At 41.2% G+C, this 17180-nt stretch overlaps 1 protein-coding gene across 1 annotated transcript in view; it reads left to right on the top strand.

Moving 5' to 3' along the window:
• Positions 1 to 17180, top strand: part of LOC124470116 (neuroligin-3-like) — a 241297-nt gene that overhangs the window by 55720 nt on the left and 168397 nt on the right. The gene's annotated exons all lie outside the window — the stretch shown is intronic.

Here is a 17180-nt window from a genome sequence, read left to right on the forward strand (position 1 = left end):
CTCATGGAATACTGGGCAGGGTGTGGGGGGAAGGGCTGTCGATATTGAGATTAGGATAGATTCATCTTGAGACCTTCTGTTAAAAGATAAGGAGAGAATGAGGGTGACATCAATCAAGAGAGATAAATAAATGTGTGGGATTTGTTATCCAAATTGCTCATTTTGCTTTGATTGTTTTAGTTTTTTTTGTCTATTGTTCAGCCTATTCTGCAAGAGATTTTTGGATTTAAGTTAAATCAGTCAAAATCCTCCTTCCTTCGGATGCTGGTGTGTGGAGCATCATACATTTCAATGTCATGTATCCACACTTATGAGAAGATTATTTATGATTAATTGTCCCAGGTCAAATGTACAGTTTTTCTCACTAAAAGTACAGAAATACAAACATACATACAAATGCACACAACCAAACTAACACGCACACTAACACATGCACACAATATTCCCAGGGTGAGTCTAACAGCCTTTGTAAAGCTAGTGAAGGAACGAAGGCAGCGATGCATGAAGCGGTGTAATAATGCGGCCGCCTGCTCTGATAGTCTCCCTTAACTCTGTTCTTTAACTGTTATCACGGACACACCTGTAAAAAGCTAAATAAAACCTGGGTTACAGGGCAATCACATCGTGACGAGGCAATTAACGATGAATCTTCCTGTTGATTTTGAGTGGGGAAGTAGAGAAACGATGTTTGGAACATGGAGGGTAAAACTGTTTTATATGCCTGCGGTATCGGACAGAATGGTTATACAGGATATCGCTAACATCAACCCACTTTAATCCAGACTAATACCTGGGATTAGGGAGAGGACCAGCTATGTATTGACGGCATGGTCAGCTGTAGTGAAGCTGCTCAGAAATAAACAGTAGGACACGCAACCTCCCAACCTCGCTGCTTTGCTGCTCTAAATCATCCCATCTGCCCAGTGAAATGGAAATCATTTTAGAGAGAGCGGAGTACATAGAAAGGGAGGGAAGGGAATAAATAAGAAAGAGACCGAAGAAAAGTGAGGAGGAATAAGCGAACAGAGGGATGGAGCTGAAAAGGCAAAAAAAGAAAAGAATAAAGACAAAGAGGGAAACGAGAGAGAAAGAGGGGAAGAAACAAAATTGTGTGCAAGAGAGGGAGAGATGTAGCAAGAGAACTTGGGATTTCAGCATTCTATTTCTCCCCTCAAGGACTGAGTAGAACTCCCTTCATTAGAATACTGGCGGCTGCAAAAAGTAATTTAGATTCAAAGCGGGAGCGCGAACAGTATCAAGTGAAATGGCAAAATAAATAAATAAAGCACTATTAGAGAAAAAATGAACACTCTTTTAATTAGGGTGCTTAAAGGGATGAGGGAATAATTGAGGATGAGAAAATCGGACAAGATAATGAATATAAAGTGAAAAAAGACATGCAGCTTTGAGGCCCGCCACTCTACTACATGACAGGCCTGCCCACTCTTTTAACGGCCAAGGAGAGAATGGCATCAATAAAACAACACATGCTCACATACACACACGCACACTCACACACACTCAATATCTGAATAATACACTCTTCAAATGGAGGCTATTTGTAATGAAATATTTATTTGTATTTATATATTTATACTTTAGAGTTGTATTTTCTTTTGAGTAAGAAGAGGAGGAAGAGTGAATATGACACCCTTCAGTGGGTTGTGGTGAATTGCACAGGGCATATCGTATTGTTGGATGGTAGGTAATATCTGAATACTTCTTTTGTGGTCTGGATTATTGGTAGTGGTAGAGTGTGTGCGCGTGTATCTTTAGCAATGACTGTAAGTGTGTGCGTGTGTGACAGAGAGAGAGAGAGAGAGAGAGAGAGAGAGAGAGAGAGAGAGAGAGAGAGAGAGAGAGAGAGAGAGTGAAAAGGGGGCAGACGCAAACTATGTAGATAAGGTAAGGGTGAGGCAGATGCAGAGACAGAAAGAGCACAGAGCAGCACAGACTGAATTAAATAAACTATTTTCAGCGTATCTGCCATTAAGTTGCTCCTGTTCTTATTCCAATTAGAGGGGTCCAGTAATGTGGTGGTGGTGGATCTCTCAGCTCTCATCTTGCTACAGAAACAGTAATTATGGCTTCAAAGAGTCCACCATTATCCTCCTGGGGTTTCATCTAAGGAAGGGTTCATATCTCAATGAGGATTCACTCCATGTTTTATCTTTAATTGCTGATGGGGGAGTCAGAGTGTGTTTCTGCTGTTGTAGGACATCCTCTACAGGAAGTCACTTCTAGGGGTCACTATGGGTTTAGTTACGGTTGGGCCGTTTATGTAACAGTCCTGGAGAACATTGTTTATCTACAAAAGGAAAATCCTCTCTGCTCTCTGTCCATTGATTTGTGTGTGCATGTATGCTTGTGCAAATGTGTGTGTGTGTGTGTGTGTGTTTGCGTGCGTGGGTGGGTGGGTTAGCCTGCCTCTCTAATGATGTGTAATGAGTCCCAGTCAGAGGGGAGTATCTTGTATCACTGCTCTTTACAAATATAATTACTCACTGGCTCTCCAGAGCATGTCAATTCCCTGCTCTATGGGGAGGAGTTAATTAGTGTTTCCAATTGCATTAAAAATGTACAAAGGTCTGACTCTCCTGCCAAAGACCAAGGTGAGATTCCTCTCCGTCTTCTCAGCCAACTGCTCAGAAGAGGAAAGGTGGTCAATGGCACGTCTCACTTCAGAGTCTCACCTCTGATAGTCACAGGCAATCTTGAAAGATCTGGTATCATCTCAGCTGGGTCTGATGGATCTGTCTATGTGGCCTGGTAACATTCAAAGATCCATCCAGATGTTAAAATATGTCAGTCAACCTAGGGGTTTGCTGAAATTCAGACCCCAACAGCTGAGATGAGATAAGATGGAATGAGATGGAAGGGGTTCAGATTCGTCTGCATAAGCATATAGCATGCATTCAGTGTGTGATCCTGTTTTTTTGTTTTGTTTTAGGAATCTTTATCTGATTCTAGTCTGTGGTGTGAACCTATCTGCTGTTGTCTCTTTTATGGAGAGAATGAACCAAATTTTCTGTCCTAGAAAACCTACTTTCTTTGTTAGACAGTCGAAGTGCACAGTAATACTGGTTGCCTTTATCAATTCTCAGGAGAGAATTGATAAAGTTAAAATTCCAACATTATAGTTTGGAATTTTAATCAGTTTACTGCAAAGTAAATGTATTACTGTGATGCGTCCTGGATGGCTCTGATCTGACCAATTTTGCTCTAGTGTAGAAAAATCTGACACTCGTACTTTCCTGAAGAAATAGACACCAAGAAACTCCAGTACTTTAGTTGGGTAAATGCTGTGGATCAAATCACCATTACCTCAACCTTTGTCCCTGCAGTCATCTTTGCAGGCACTTTCATCTGTAATGTATGTGTGAATGTAGTTTAGTGGTAAAGTAGAGGTCAGTAGTGTGGGTCATTGTCATAGCTACATCTCCTTTAGAGGGGAACAGAGTAATTGGTAACACTTTAGAATAAAGGCGGTTATATGCTACTCCGTACTATACGATTACGGACACATGGGAAGGGCCTACGCATAGTTGGAACGCACTGAAACGCCCTCTCCGTCGTCTGCGGGGCCGTCGGAGACCTTTCCCGTGCACCGTTTAAATTCCTGTCGATCCGTCGTGCCGTGCTGTACGCGACGGATACCCCTTGGCCGTGATTGGTCCGCTACGACATCATTTTCAAACGACATCATTTCCGACTTCGACAGAAAGGCGTTTTCTCTAAGGTCGTCTTTTTGAAAGACGTCTGTGATGAGAACCTCTTGGAGAGAAAGTTTATTGTGAGCTAGTTTATGCTCTACTTTAGCGAATTCAGAAACGTGAGTTTGTTGTCTGTGCACTGACTGCCACAGTTTAGTGACCTAGAGTAGTACATTGTAGTTTTGACAGTAGGCCTACATAGTTTGTATGGATCTTTTTGTTTCCAATTATATCAGACTTTTTGTTTATCATTTTTCACATTGGATTATACACTTGGTGGTGGAGAAATGAATTCACAAAACCAGAGCCTTGTCTATATCGCAGGGGTGTCAAACTAATTTTCACCGAGGGCCACATCAGCATTATGGTTGCCGTCAAAGGGCCAGTTGTAACTACGATGTAACGTCAGTAACGATGTAAAAACATTGTGTTTTTGTTGTAGCTTTTGTAAACATAGGGCCTATTATGCTGCATTTGAAGTCCGCCTTTTAATTCTTGGACAATCTGCTGTTTTTCTTGGAGGATAAATTTGCAAATGTTTCTCAGTGTTTGGTGACCAAATGCAAGCGCGCATAGCGCAAGAGCAAAACTTTTTTTGCCCTTCATTTGAACGCAGAATAGCTTTTTGAGCTTAATGTAAAATAAACATTGCCGTTTTCCAATTGGTAAAACCTTGTCTAATGAAGGTGATGTCTTCATCATTTCTGGCTCCAAATTGTCGACAAGGGAAGCAGAAACATGCTAGCTTGGCTGAGTACTCTAACCAAGTTCGAGAGCGATACCAACTTGGGTTGAATGCCCGAGGACCTTGGCTGAAAATGCACATGGGGTACGTTCGCAGAACCGGCTGCATTGGAGTGCTGTCATTCAAACCATGCTCGCCTTCACCCAGTTAAACTTTGCGTTTAACACTGATGTGCATACACTGCTTTCTAGAGGCGGGATGTCGTCACTTTGCCGTAACACAATTGAAATGCATTGTGAGAGATGTCGTTATTTTCAATGCACGCTGTAAAGCAGCGTAGACTTATTTCGATAGACCATTAAGCTTCAGCGGGCCACATAATATGACGTGGCGGGCTATATAAGATAAGCATATCATTTTGTTATAGAGTGCTACTATTTTCCCCACAAATAATACCTATCATGATAGAGATAAGTTTGCTCTTTCAGGTGGTTATATTGCATTAGACACAGTCTTTAATATAATATTATGTGACTGCACCTGCTGCACTCATCGTCTAACTAGTGACAGCTGGTAAGAGTGTCACACGTGTGATGAGAGGTGGGAGATAAACAACGACGATTTCTAACTTACAAAGACGCAACAAAGCAACGTGTTTTCGACAACAAAACGCTTCTCCACCTACTGTTCTGGCGGTGAATTGTTTTCAGCACCCCCAGCCTTCGGAGAACCATAAAGGCAATAGAAATGCTTATTAATCCGTCCTATCCGGCGGCCCGCCCATCCGTAACGGAGTCGGAGTACCATACTGGCACCTTAATGGTCTGTTGTTAACGAGTAGCTATGCAGGAAGTAATAGGTAGTACTACATTAACACCGAACGTAATACTATTAAGTAATATGGAACCAAGATTAACTAAGCAGTAAGTAATAACACATTTAGTACAAATGTAGTTCCTTAGTAGGTATTTGTTATTATTATATAAATATATCCTCATTGAGAACTACTTGTGAACTATGATCAATTAAGAAGGAATAACCAATTAATTACTAATCACAAAAGTGTCTAAAAAGTGAACAATTGTGTTTTTTTTACTCTTAACATGGTCATAACATTTCAGAAGCTTGTACCTCAAATGGGTTCTTTGTGGAAACCAGTTTATGAATATTATATCCCCCCGCATAGCCGTAATTCTATGGGGGGACATACTGACAATCTGATCATACTGTATGATTATGCGGGCAATATCGATGTGACAGAAGTCTTTCTGCAGCTCTGAAAATATAAAATTCCGGCCGGTCCATTTCCCAAATCCATTTGACTTGCCTTACACTATACATTAACATAACCTATTTGTCCTGAAATCCATGTCATATTTTCCCTATACTTTTGTACTCTCTTCACCATCAATGAGTAAGAGCGCAAAATCAGACCACATTTGGCACGTATTTATGGATGGTAAATATCCACTATTTGGCTAACAAAACTCCCTTAGATAACAAAAGTGCAAGTTATTGATAATGAAATGCTTGATTTTTAGGCTTCCTAAACAATTGGCGAAGCTTGTTGTTGTAGGGACTGTGTCACGTCATCAGCTGATGTCACTCACGTAATCAACTGCAGGTGTGCTAATTGAATGTCCAGGCCTTCACCTTCAGGGGACTTAAATAATGCTTGCATTCACAAACCCAGACACACATACTCAATCATGCTTTGCTATGTACCTGCATTGTGCATAGGTGCCACCAACCTCAGCTCTTCCGTATGTCTTCTGTATTGTCACTACAAGATGTTGTTAACGCTCTGTGAAGCCTTGACTATACACTAAGTTTGAAATTATTCCTGTTCACTGGGGGATCTACATCCTATGCTGCCTTCCCCTTTAGTGTATTGTGGTATGCTAACTGCTCCAAGGCAGAGAGGGTCTCCTTACATAGAACCACACGCCCAAAACAAATCAATTTCCATAATGGAAGAAACAGTTAAATCAATACGTGAGTGTCTTGACTGACGTGCAGACAAAGTCACATTTAATTTTTTATTATTGAAGATAAACAGAAACAGAAACAAGTTTACATTTAGCAATGAAGGCGAAGGCCTGGACATTTAGCAATGTAAACAATTGACAGTACAGTATAATTAAATAGATAAAAGTAAAACAAAAATCTAAAATGAAGAATCTGAATTTGAAAAGTGCTGTATTGAAGAATGCTGTGTTGGATTTAGAGTGGTTGAGTAGTGGAGGAGAGTAGGACCCTAGTTTTCTAGTATTCTAGTTTATTTTCTCTAGCATTGACAATACTGGGGTGTTCACTATAATCAAAAAGGCAATACTTCTTTATCAATATTTATTGGACTATTACCAAGATGTTTTATCAAGACCCTTTCTCTATATCACTTCATCCCTCTTTCCCTTTCTCCCATGGTGCATGGATGTGTGTGTGTGTGCATTCGTGTGTGTAATTGTGGCTGGGCGTGCGTGTGTGTAATTGTGGCTGGTTCAGGGTGTCCAATGTGTACTCCAGGTCATAGATGTATTATGTTAAGCTTTTATTATAAATAGGAAAAACATTTTATTTTCGTGTTATGTGTAACATACATAACTAAAATACAAAAAATTATGCTTTTCCCACAATTAAATCAAGCTGTAGCCAAGCTGCTCTCACTAAGTCAGTATGCCACTGAGGAGATGATGGGACCTACTTCAATAATACAGTATGCTGGACCTCTCAGCTTGCCTGGACTACACCTCTGTCTGGCCGCTGTGCATGTGTTGCTGTTTAACTTGGGTCAACCAAAGTCTACACGAGTCAATGCTCATTTCAACCTTCTGAAAGCCGTGGAGCACAATAAAGAGCTCTTAAAACTCGATATTTACGTGTACTAATTTATCCAGCGCAACATCATGTGATGGAGGACTGAGCCCACGAGGCAATTTACACACGGATTAAACCAAAGCCACACTATGAGACAACAGTCCTCTATGAGTGTCTCTGCCTTGTCTCGAGATGAACCGTAATGATCAGAGGGTCTAAAGAGATCGAGAGAACAGAGAGGAGCATTGAGGATGCTTCTCACAGAGACATCAAAGAGCGTACCTGACAATCCCTTTAATCTGGGTCAAGGGCCTGGCCTTGACAACCGCTCATGTACAGTGAAGCATTTTTAAAGGAAGAGAGAGAGAAGGAGAGAGAGAATGAAAGGGAGAGGGGGGGAGATGAGTGAGTGCGAGGAATGAAAGAAGGTGGAAAATACAGAAAGATGCCACATACAAAAATATACAGTAAACAATCTTTCAAATCAACACATGGCATTTCAGAAAATAATAACAATAAAGTGGGACTCATGTCGGGAAAAATTAAAGCTTCAGTGCACATTTGGACTGGGCACTCTCTGTGCATGCAGGGTGAGACTTCTCCATGTTACAACATGTCACACCACAACCACTAGAAATGGCATTTCCATTTTCATTCCATCTCAGAGGAGAAAACTGATAACGCTATTTCTGAGGCGGCACTCCAATTTCTTGTCTTGCATCCAGAACATTTGTCACATTTGTCATCTTTTCAATTGGTCCCTGGGCACCAGTGTCAGATTCAAAAAGTGTATCCACTTGGCCTGTTCAGAACGCAACGTTCAGAGTCGGTTATCCGTCACTGTGACTGAGTGTTTTATTGTGTGTTTTTTTCACATTCACTTTTCTGGAATAGGCTATTAACTACTCAGATTGGAGTAGATTTGACTCTTCCCTGGCCTGCCCTTAGCAGCACTGATAAACTAAACATCTGCATGGGAGTGAGTTTCTAGTAAATCTCTCTCTCTCTGCTAGAATGTGTTATTGCTGTTGCACAACTAGGGTCCATTACTATTTGCAAATAGATGAGTTAGCATTCTTTATCACACCCAGTGTAGTAAAATCAGTGGATGAGTAATCCATCAGATGAATACTTCCACATTTCTTTCCAGTAGTTGATCAATGTAATTGTGTTGTAAACACAGATTGTGTTGGGGGTCAGGGCTGTGGAGGATAGGGACCAGACAGAGGCTTGATGACACACCATGGTCCCAGGAAGAGGTCAGAGTTTTAATGGCATAAGGAGCCACAGGGGAGAGAAAACAGGGGCTGTGGAAATGAACACGGTTTGATTTATTTTTCTTCATTTTTGACAAAGATTTTATTGACACAAAAACTAAAAAACATATACTGTATATTTAAGCAGCTTAATAGATTTTTTGAGCTGCTTGAACTTTTTGGATCCTGGTATCCAAGATGTATTTTACCGTACAACCTCAGGCACATATTTTGTATTTACAAACTTGTTCTATTCCCAACATGCATTGAACTTCTTGTTTATGGCGTTTCAGAGATCTACTGTATATGTAGTTATTCATTGTCTTTGAGTTTTGTTTATCTTTCTCCTCTCCTTTAATAGGGAGTTTTCTTCTAGGGGCTTTTACAGTAATGGCACGCACAGACAGTCCTGCTTCCTTAGGGCATAATACACCCAGGTAGTGGCAGGTTTATTGAACGGACACACACACCCACACACATGTAGTTATTCTCCAAAGAAGGGAACAGGATATGAAGTGTTTGATGAATCAGAACAAGAAAAGGAAGATGAACCAGATTCTCTCTCCTCTGCCTCTTCCTTCTTTACCGAGCTGTGCGTGGGTAGCTGGTCCATTATCAGGTGTGTGTGTGTGTGTGTGTGTGTGTATGTGAAGTCGACGATGATGTGTGTGAGCTGATATCCAGTAGATATGAGTAGATGGCCAGGCAGCCACAGCTACTTGCTGCTTCTCTTGTAGGGACATTAATCACAGCCAGGCCGAGCAGAGCAGTCAAGGTCAATCTCTCTGCCTCACGTGTGGGATGTTACCTCCAGCCTCTAACTTTACTCTGCCTGTAACTTCTACCTCCAACTACTCTGCCCACACTGTCTATACATTTTTGCCTCTGCGTCTATATACCTAGCTCTGGCTTTAACTGCTCAGGACACTGTCTCTATTCCGCCTCTACTTGTTCCACCATCTGCATCTATACTTTTATGTTTACCAGTGTTTCTCCTTTAGTCTCCTCTGCTTTTTCTCCCTAGGATGCAGTTGAGGAACGTTAATGGAGATAGAGATAAGTGTGGAGAGAGGCTTCAGTTGAAAACGTAAGTACAGTCAGTATGAGAGGGAGACAGACACAGGCGTATGGAGATGAGAGGGAGACAGATAGAGGTGGGAGAGGTGAGTGAGGAGATTGGAGAGAGGGAGAGAAAGAGAGAGAGAGGGAGAGAGGTGACAGTATGGAGAAACATGGAGAGAGAGATGAAGTGGGAAGGGGGGTGTGAGAAGTCCACTCATGCACTTGTTACAGTGCCCTCCAAAAGTATTGGAACAGTGAGGCCAATTCCTTTATTTTTGCTGTAGACTGAAAACATTTGGGCTTGACATCAAACGATGAATGTGAAACCAGAGATCAACGTTTCAGCTTTTATTTCCAGGTATTTACATCAGGATCTGATGCACAAATTAGAAAATATCACCTTTTTGTTCGAACCCACCCATTTGTCACGTGAGCAAAAGTATTGGAACATATGACTGACAGGTGTGTTTTGTTGCCCAGGTGTGTCCTATTACATACATTATTCAATCAATAAATACCACTGAATGTCTACACTCAGGTTCAGATTGGGTAAGATAGGTTTTGTCTATGCAGACTGTATTCAGAGGTGAAAACAACATGAAAACCGGAGCGCTGTCTTTGGATGAAAAACAAGCAATTGTGAGTCTTAGAGAAGATGGAAAATCAATCAGAGCCATTGCAGAAACATTGGCCATAGCCAGTACAACCATTTGGAATGTCCTGAAGAAGAAAAAAACTACTGGTGTACTAAGTAACAGACGTCGAACAGGTAGACCAAGGAAAACATCAGCAGTTGATGACAGAAACATTGTGAGAGCTGTAAAGAAAGACCCTAAAACAACTGTTAGTGAGATCAGCAACAACCTCCAGATGGCAGGAGTGAAGGTATCACTATCTACTGTTCGCAGAAGACTTCATGAACAAAAGTACAAGGGCTACACCAGAAGATGCAAACCACTCATTAGCAAGAAGAATAGGAAGGCCAGGCTGGAATTTGCCAAAAAGTACAGAGATGAACCTCAAAAATTCTGGGACAAAGTTTTATGGACTGATGAGACAAAGATTAACTTTTACCAAAGTGATGGAAAGGCTAAAGTTTGGAGAAAGAAAGGAACTGCTCATGATCCCAAACACACAAGCTCATCTGTGAAACACGGTGGAGGTAATGTCATGGCTTGGGCTTGCATGGCTTCTTCTAGGACGGGCTCATTAATCTTCATTGAGGATGTAACACATGATGGCAGCAGCAAAATGAACTCGGAAGTCTACAGAAACATTTTGTCTGCCAATTTAAGGAAAGATGCAACCAAACTGATTGGCAGAGCCTTCATCATGCAGCAAGATAACGACCCAAAACACACTGCCAAAACAACAAAGGAGTTCATCAGGGGCAAGAAATGGAAGGTATTAGACTGGCCAAGTCAATCTCCAGACTTAAACCCTATAGAGCATGCATTTTACCTGCTTAAGAGGAGACTGAAGGGAGGAACCCCACAAAACAAACAACAACTGAAAGAGGCTGCAGTGAAAGCCTGGGAAAGCATCAAAAAGGAAGAATGCAAAAGTTTGGTGACGTCAATGGGTCACAGACTTGCTGCAGTTATTGAAAGCAAAGGATTTGCAACTAAATATTAAGTCTTATTCACTTAAATATGTTTTAAGTATATCTGTTCCAATACTTTTGCTCACATGACAAATGGGTGGATTCAAACAAAATGTGATATTTTCTTAGTTGTGCATCAGATCCTGATGTAAATACCTGGAAATAAAAGCTGAAACGTTGATCTCTGGTCTCACGTTAATTATTTGATGTCAAGCCCAAATGTTTTCAGTCTACAGCAAAAATAAAGGAATTCGCCTCACTGTTCCAATACTTTTGGAGGGCACTGTATATGTCTGGCCAAGAGAGGAACATAGAGACTGTGAATGATTTGAGTAGGAGGGGTAGGTGATTATTCAAATTGGAGAAGGTGCGAACGATGATCCCAGAGCTGGGTAAAAGAGAGAGAGAGGGATATAGAGAGAGTAAAGGCCGAAATATGCTTCTGCGTCTCCGTTTACAGATGGGCAGGCGTACAGATACGGACGGATAGACTGTGTTTATGGTTCTCCGTAGGCTGTGGGTGCTGAAAACAATTCACCGCCAGAAAAGTAGGTGGCGCAACGTTTTTTTGTAAGACGTCGTCGAGTGTTTATTTACCTTGGTTACCCAGAAGTCGGAGCAAATTTACTAATTAACCGTTTCATCAACAAAATACGCACATTTTCGGCAACTACACTGCCCATTTCTCATCACATTTGAATTCAGATGCTGATTTACATGTACTGTTTAGCTGAGATATGAATTGTAAAAACTTACAGCAATGGCGGTCAAAGGATTCTGTTCGTCCTGTTTATCACGGCAACCAATAGCGGTTCTTAATACTGACCAATCACAGCCAAGGGGGTGTCCGTAGCTCTCCGAAATTACGACGGACAGTTAGAAAATTCAGGAGGTGCACGTCAAGCTCTCCGAGCCTCTCTGAGGGCTGACGGAGAGAAATATAAATTAATTGAGAAAGCATGTTTGTAGTTTTGCGCTTTTACATCCAATTAGTACCTACCTGGACTGTGCTTAACAATGAAGGATTCTCATAATGGAACTGGTGAGCAAATACCAAGCATTAGAACCACTAGAGCTAAGTGCCCGTGATGCAGTCAGTGATTAAGATGTCAGTGAAACACACAAATACAGATTACTTGAACTATAGATAGTGCATGGTGCCCGTGATAAAATTGGTGGCACACACACAGATTTATGGAATTCTAACAAGATAGTGAGGATGCAGCAGGTTGTTCTCAGTGGTTTAGGTACCTATATTTCTCAGATCACAATTGAAATTATCTGTCATCTCTGAAGTACTTGTTCAGCCTCCACATCTATTCTAGTCAAATTACCAATGCTGTGGTAGCCTGCATTCATGCAAATTACTATGCAGCCTATCAATTGCTTATGTTATGCTGATCAAAATGTACTATATTTACTCTCTATTAAATTGTCTTACCACCACAAACATCTAAACATTTAGTTCCCAACAGAAGCCATAACATGCACAATGGTTGATCCAGTTATCATAATTGTAGGCCTAACACCTGACCATCCAGTGCTTGCATATTTGCAATGTGCAAGCAGCTTTAACATCAAAATGTACTGATCTATACTGAAAGTATATCCACTTTATATTGTCGTTCCCTTAGCTAGCCAGCCCCTTTAAGCTGAATATCGGTGGTAAAAGTGAATTCGCTCCAAAATAACGAAACAAAATTTCTCTATTTTCCTTACTACGCTTAGTTTCATGTCATTGCAAATGCCCTCTGTTGGATCATAAAAAAGATAGGAAAATAGTAACTTTGCAGAGTGCCCGGTTCTTGAGATATTCGTAGGAAACTCACTCTAGACTAGGGCTGTCCCCGATTTTCTTTGGTCGATCAAGACTCGACTAAAACGTCTGAAAATCGACTAATCGAACTTTGAAACGCATTTTCTTTTTTACAAAAGAAAAATTGTACAAACATTTTCGCGATCTGACTCAATGGCTGCTGGACATTGCAGATTCAACCGCTAATAGCCTACTAATAATAAGATTTGTATCACCAGTCCTGTTGTAACCGAATGCAGATGGTATTTAGTATATCTTACAATGTACTACAAATTTAAAATATTGTTTGTTTAACATGCAAATCATCAGAGCGCGCTTATCACTGCCTGAAAACTTGCAGCATGCTACATCATATTCGACATCTAACTATGAAAAATAAACCGTTGTTGGCAGTTTCCATTTAAAATTTTCGAGTACTTTGTAAATGTACTTTAATGAAATGCTGCCATACCACAGATTTCTTTGCCATTTTGACTAATAACACCGACAAAGTATAGGCAATGGCAGAGTTTGTAGTTCTGCAGCCAATTGTGCTTGTGCCGTGTGCAAAATACCAAAACAAAGCGCAGATTAACGAAAGGGAAAAGAGTGGCACCTTTTCTTTTATATTATATATTTTTTGAGTTGCTTTATTTGTTCTAAATAATATAATCTACAATTTCTGTATAACATTTTGTTAATTCAGCAATGACGACACAAGCGGCAATCAGATCTCACACTGCCATATGGCAGTCTGGAGTAAGTATGAAGAGGTGGAGTACAACCCTTTATTCCATAAATTTTTTATTCAATTGAACTGTTTGGTCCGGATTTCAGCATTGGCGAAACTGAAGGTGTCCGAATATTACAAAACACACGTCAAAGTTTTCGTGTGTGAGTCTGGCCAATCATGAAATAGCTGTGTCGTCACTTGAACCCGTGCAGTTGCTCTTGAGAAAATGCGCTCGGCTTCACAGCCGGCAATTCTCGAATCGATCTCACGGTACTTTGACGGCGACGTCACAGTGACGTGTCCTCGGCGCCGTCTCAAGTCGGACAAAAAGTATAACCAGAATTCACTGTTTCAAGTCAGCCGCCTGCAGCCGGCTGCAGCGCCGCATGAAGTTGGGTCATGTCGAACGCACCTATTGGCTTTTACAGCAAACAAGATAGCAATCTACGGGCTAACAAACGTACCCAAGCTTCGAACCGGAAAAAGATAACCGGCTTCCGGTTGAAACCCGCTATGAATCATGGGTAAATTCGCTAACCAGGAAAAAGGTGAATTGGCCTTATTCAATCAGCGTCACAATAGCCTGCCATTTTGTTGTCATAGAAAGCAACAGCAGAGGGTGCTAGCTCTAACTGACAGACCGAGGCTGACAGCAAAAAAAAAAAGTATATTTAGCTAACGTTAGCTAAAAATGATCGAGACGCTCAAATGGTGAACTGTGTCATACACGGTTGTACCAACAACTGCAGCTAAAGCAAAGGAGTTCACTATTTTGCCATCCCTACTGTCAGAAAAAAACAGGAAAAAAAGGGAAGCTACCGAGGAGCTGAGTCACCGTAGGAGGGAGCTATGGTTGCTCAGAATTAACAGACTGAGGCCACATTTACACATAGCCGGGTATTTACAGAAACAAATATTTCTGCCCCTACTTTTTCTAAAATAACGTTGTACACACAAGTACGTTTTCTAAAATGTTTCTGTTTACATGAACCCGCATATACGCCACCGAACGCAATCATAACTATGCCAAACCTGTAGGCGGCAGTGTAATGTGAAGGATAAAGCCAATCACAATTTTCAAAATCAACAACTACGAATAACACGACGACTTCCTTTACCTTTCAGGCGCGAGGTTCATTTGTTTGAATGATTCACAAATGCGATGCACAAATGTATTTCGTGATTCAGAAATGTAATGCAATTCACAAATAAATGACCCCATTATGCTAGACTTCATGCACCACCGGCGGTGCCGACAGCCGGCTGCGTTGAAGCTGAGAAAGCCATTGGCTGCTTCAAGTCAGCCGGGCTGCAGGCGACTCCGGCGCTGCATGAAGTCGAACGCACGTGTTACTATAAACAGGACGCTCTCATGACGTGATGCTTTTTTAGTCCCATACTGTGAGCTTTGAGAACCTAAAACTCAGTTTAAGCTAGTGCACACGCAAACACAAAAACAGAGTTTTCAGAAATCTCCACTTTGGCCGGAGTTTTTAGAAATGATCGTTTTCCGTGATAAAACCTCAGTTTTCGTGTAAATGAAAGGCCAAACCGCATGAAAATATATGCGTTTTTCTTCCGTGTAAACGGGGCCTGAACAGTCAGCACCTAGTCCAGCCATGCATGTACAGTGGGCAGCCAGGATTAAGCCATCCTTTTAGACAATCACCCATGGCTTCAGGGGCGGGGCACTTAGCTTCTGACTGTGTTTCACCTGTGTCGAGATTAGAACACAAATTGTGTAGTAGTTATGTCACTTTTGTGCACACGATAGTTTTAGGTCAGAAGTGGCAGGTTCTGTTTAGGAGTCAAATGGCAGATTAGGCAACAATTTATTCATTTACATGGTAACTATTCTTCAAGTCTAGACTTCTACTAGCATAACTAGTGTAGCTGGAGATTGCTCTCTGGTCTAGCAGCAAGTTGCATCTCATGTGGCATTAGCTCACTTTAATTGCCTAACGTTAGCTAGCATGCATTGGTATTTTATCAAGCCTAGGTTTGTGTAGCTATTTTTCCCAACTCCAGTAAGTAAAATTAGCTATGTAGCTAAAGCTTTCACTGACAGCATACCAGCTGAGCTTTCATAACATTGTTAGCTAACATTAGCTAGCTACCCTAGGTAACGTTAACGTCAGCTAGTCAACATACGTTAGCAAATTGACAACCATTGGATCATATTAAAAACACATTTGTACATGCCTTTGCTGTCACGACAATGTTTAAGGCCGATGATGATGACATTGGTGGCACAAAAGTTAAAATATCACTCACTTTGCCAGAAATGAAATAATTGTAAGAGTCCAGTAACTTGTAAGCCTTCAGTGAATGGCCCGTATATGCAGAAGAAGTGTTGATTAGATCATTGTAAATATCACCATTTTCAATCAATGGTAAATGTAATGGGTCTTTACTCATATCTTCAACATCAATTTCGTAAGGATCCACTCCTCCAACCAAACGTAATTTATACGCATATCTAATGTCATTAATTGAAGCCATCGCGTTCTAGTGACTCAAATCTGCTGTCAACGGCTTTCTAGCTACTTGGGGGCTGGGGGCTTTCTATGACAACAAAATGGCCGTGGCACGCTATTGTGACACTGATCGATGAGGCCAATAATACACTTGGAGTGTCGATCAGGTCATCATATATCTGTGGCCACTGGATTGCAGGGCTTGACATTAACTTTTTGAGGCACTTGTCTATTGGACAGGTACATTTACGTTTCACTTGTCTATGCACAAAACGTCACTTGACCCTGATACCTTTAAATAGCCTGACCAAGTGATCGGGCAAAACTAGCCTGGCTAACGGAGGTCGCTTTCTCAGGCAAATGACGAATGAAACAGGCTCGGTTAAAGAAATCCGAGATGCTGGCTATCTTCAGCAGGCTCGTATCTACAAAAGCTAGTCCTCCCTGACGTTTTTGGTGTAGAATGGAGTGAACGGGCAAAACTAGGCTGGCTCGGGCAAAACTAGCCTGGCTAACAGAGGTCGCTTTCTCAGGAAAATGATGCATGAAACAGGCTTGGTTAAAGAAATCCAGGATTCTGGCTATCTTCAGCAGGCTCGTATCTACAATAGGCAGTCCTCCCTGACGTTTCTGGCTAAAAGCAGAATTCCTCTCTTAAAAGCTGCCCTGCTCGACTTTTTAGATGTAGAATTGCCTGTAAAACTGTAAAATTATGAACTTTGTGACATGACCTGAAGACATGGCTGCCGCCCGACTATGCGGTCTACCCGGCGACATTCTTACTCAAATTTCAAGACTTTTGTGACCCAAATCAAAATTCTGATGTGACAGATCAATGGAGAATCGCCTTTTCTCTTAAAGGCTGTCCTCCTCTACCTTTTTGGTCTTTTTGAATCTAACTATTTGTATGATCTGTATGGTCCTTTTCCCGTTATAAATGCTATCCTTTCCCGGTTTTCTGCCACCACTTTGCGCCTGCATCCCCAATGTTTAATATAATATATATATATTATATAATATAATATAATGCAATAATTGG

Source organism: Hypomesus transpacificus, chromosome 1, assembly GCF_021917145.1.
Source record: "Hypomesus transpacificus isolate Combined female chromosome 1, fHypTra1, whole genome shotgun sequence".
In the NCBI taxonomy this organism is placed as follows: domain Eukaryota; kingdom Metazoa; phylum Chordata; class Actinopteri; order Osmeriformes; family Osmeridae; genus Hypomesus; species Hypomesus transpacificus.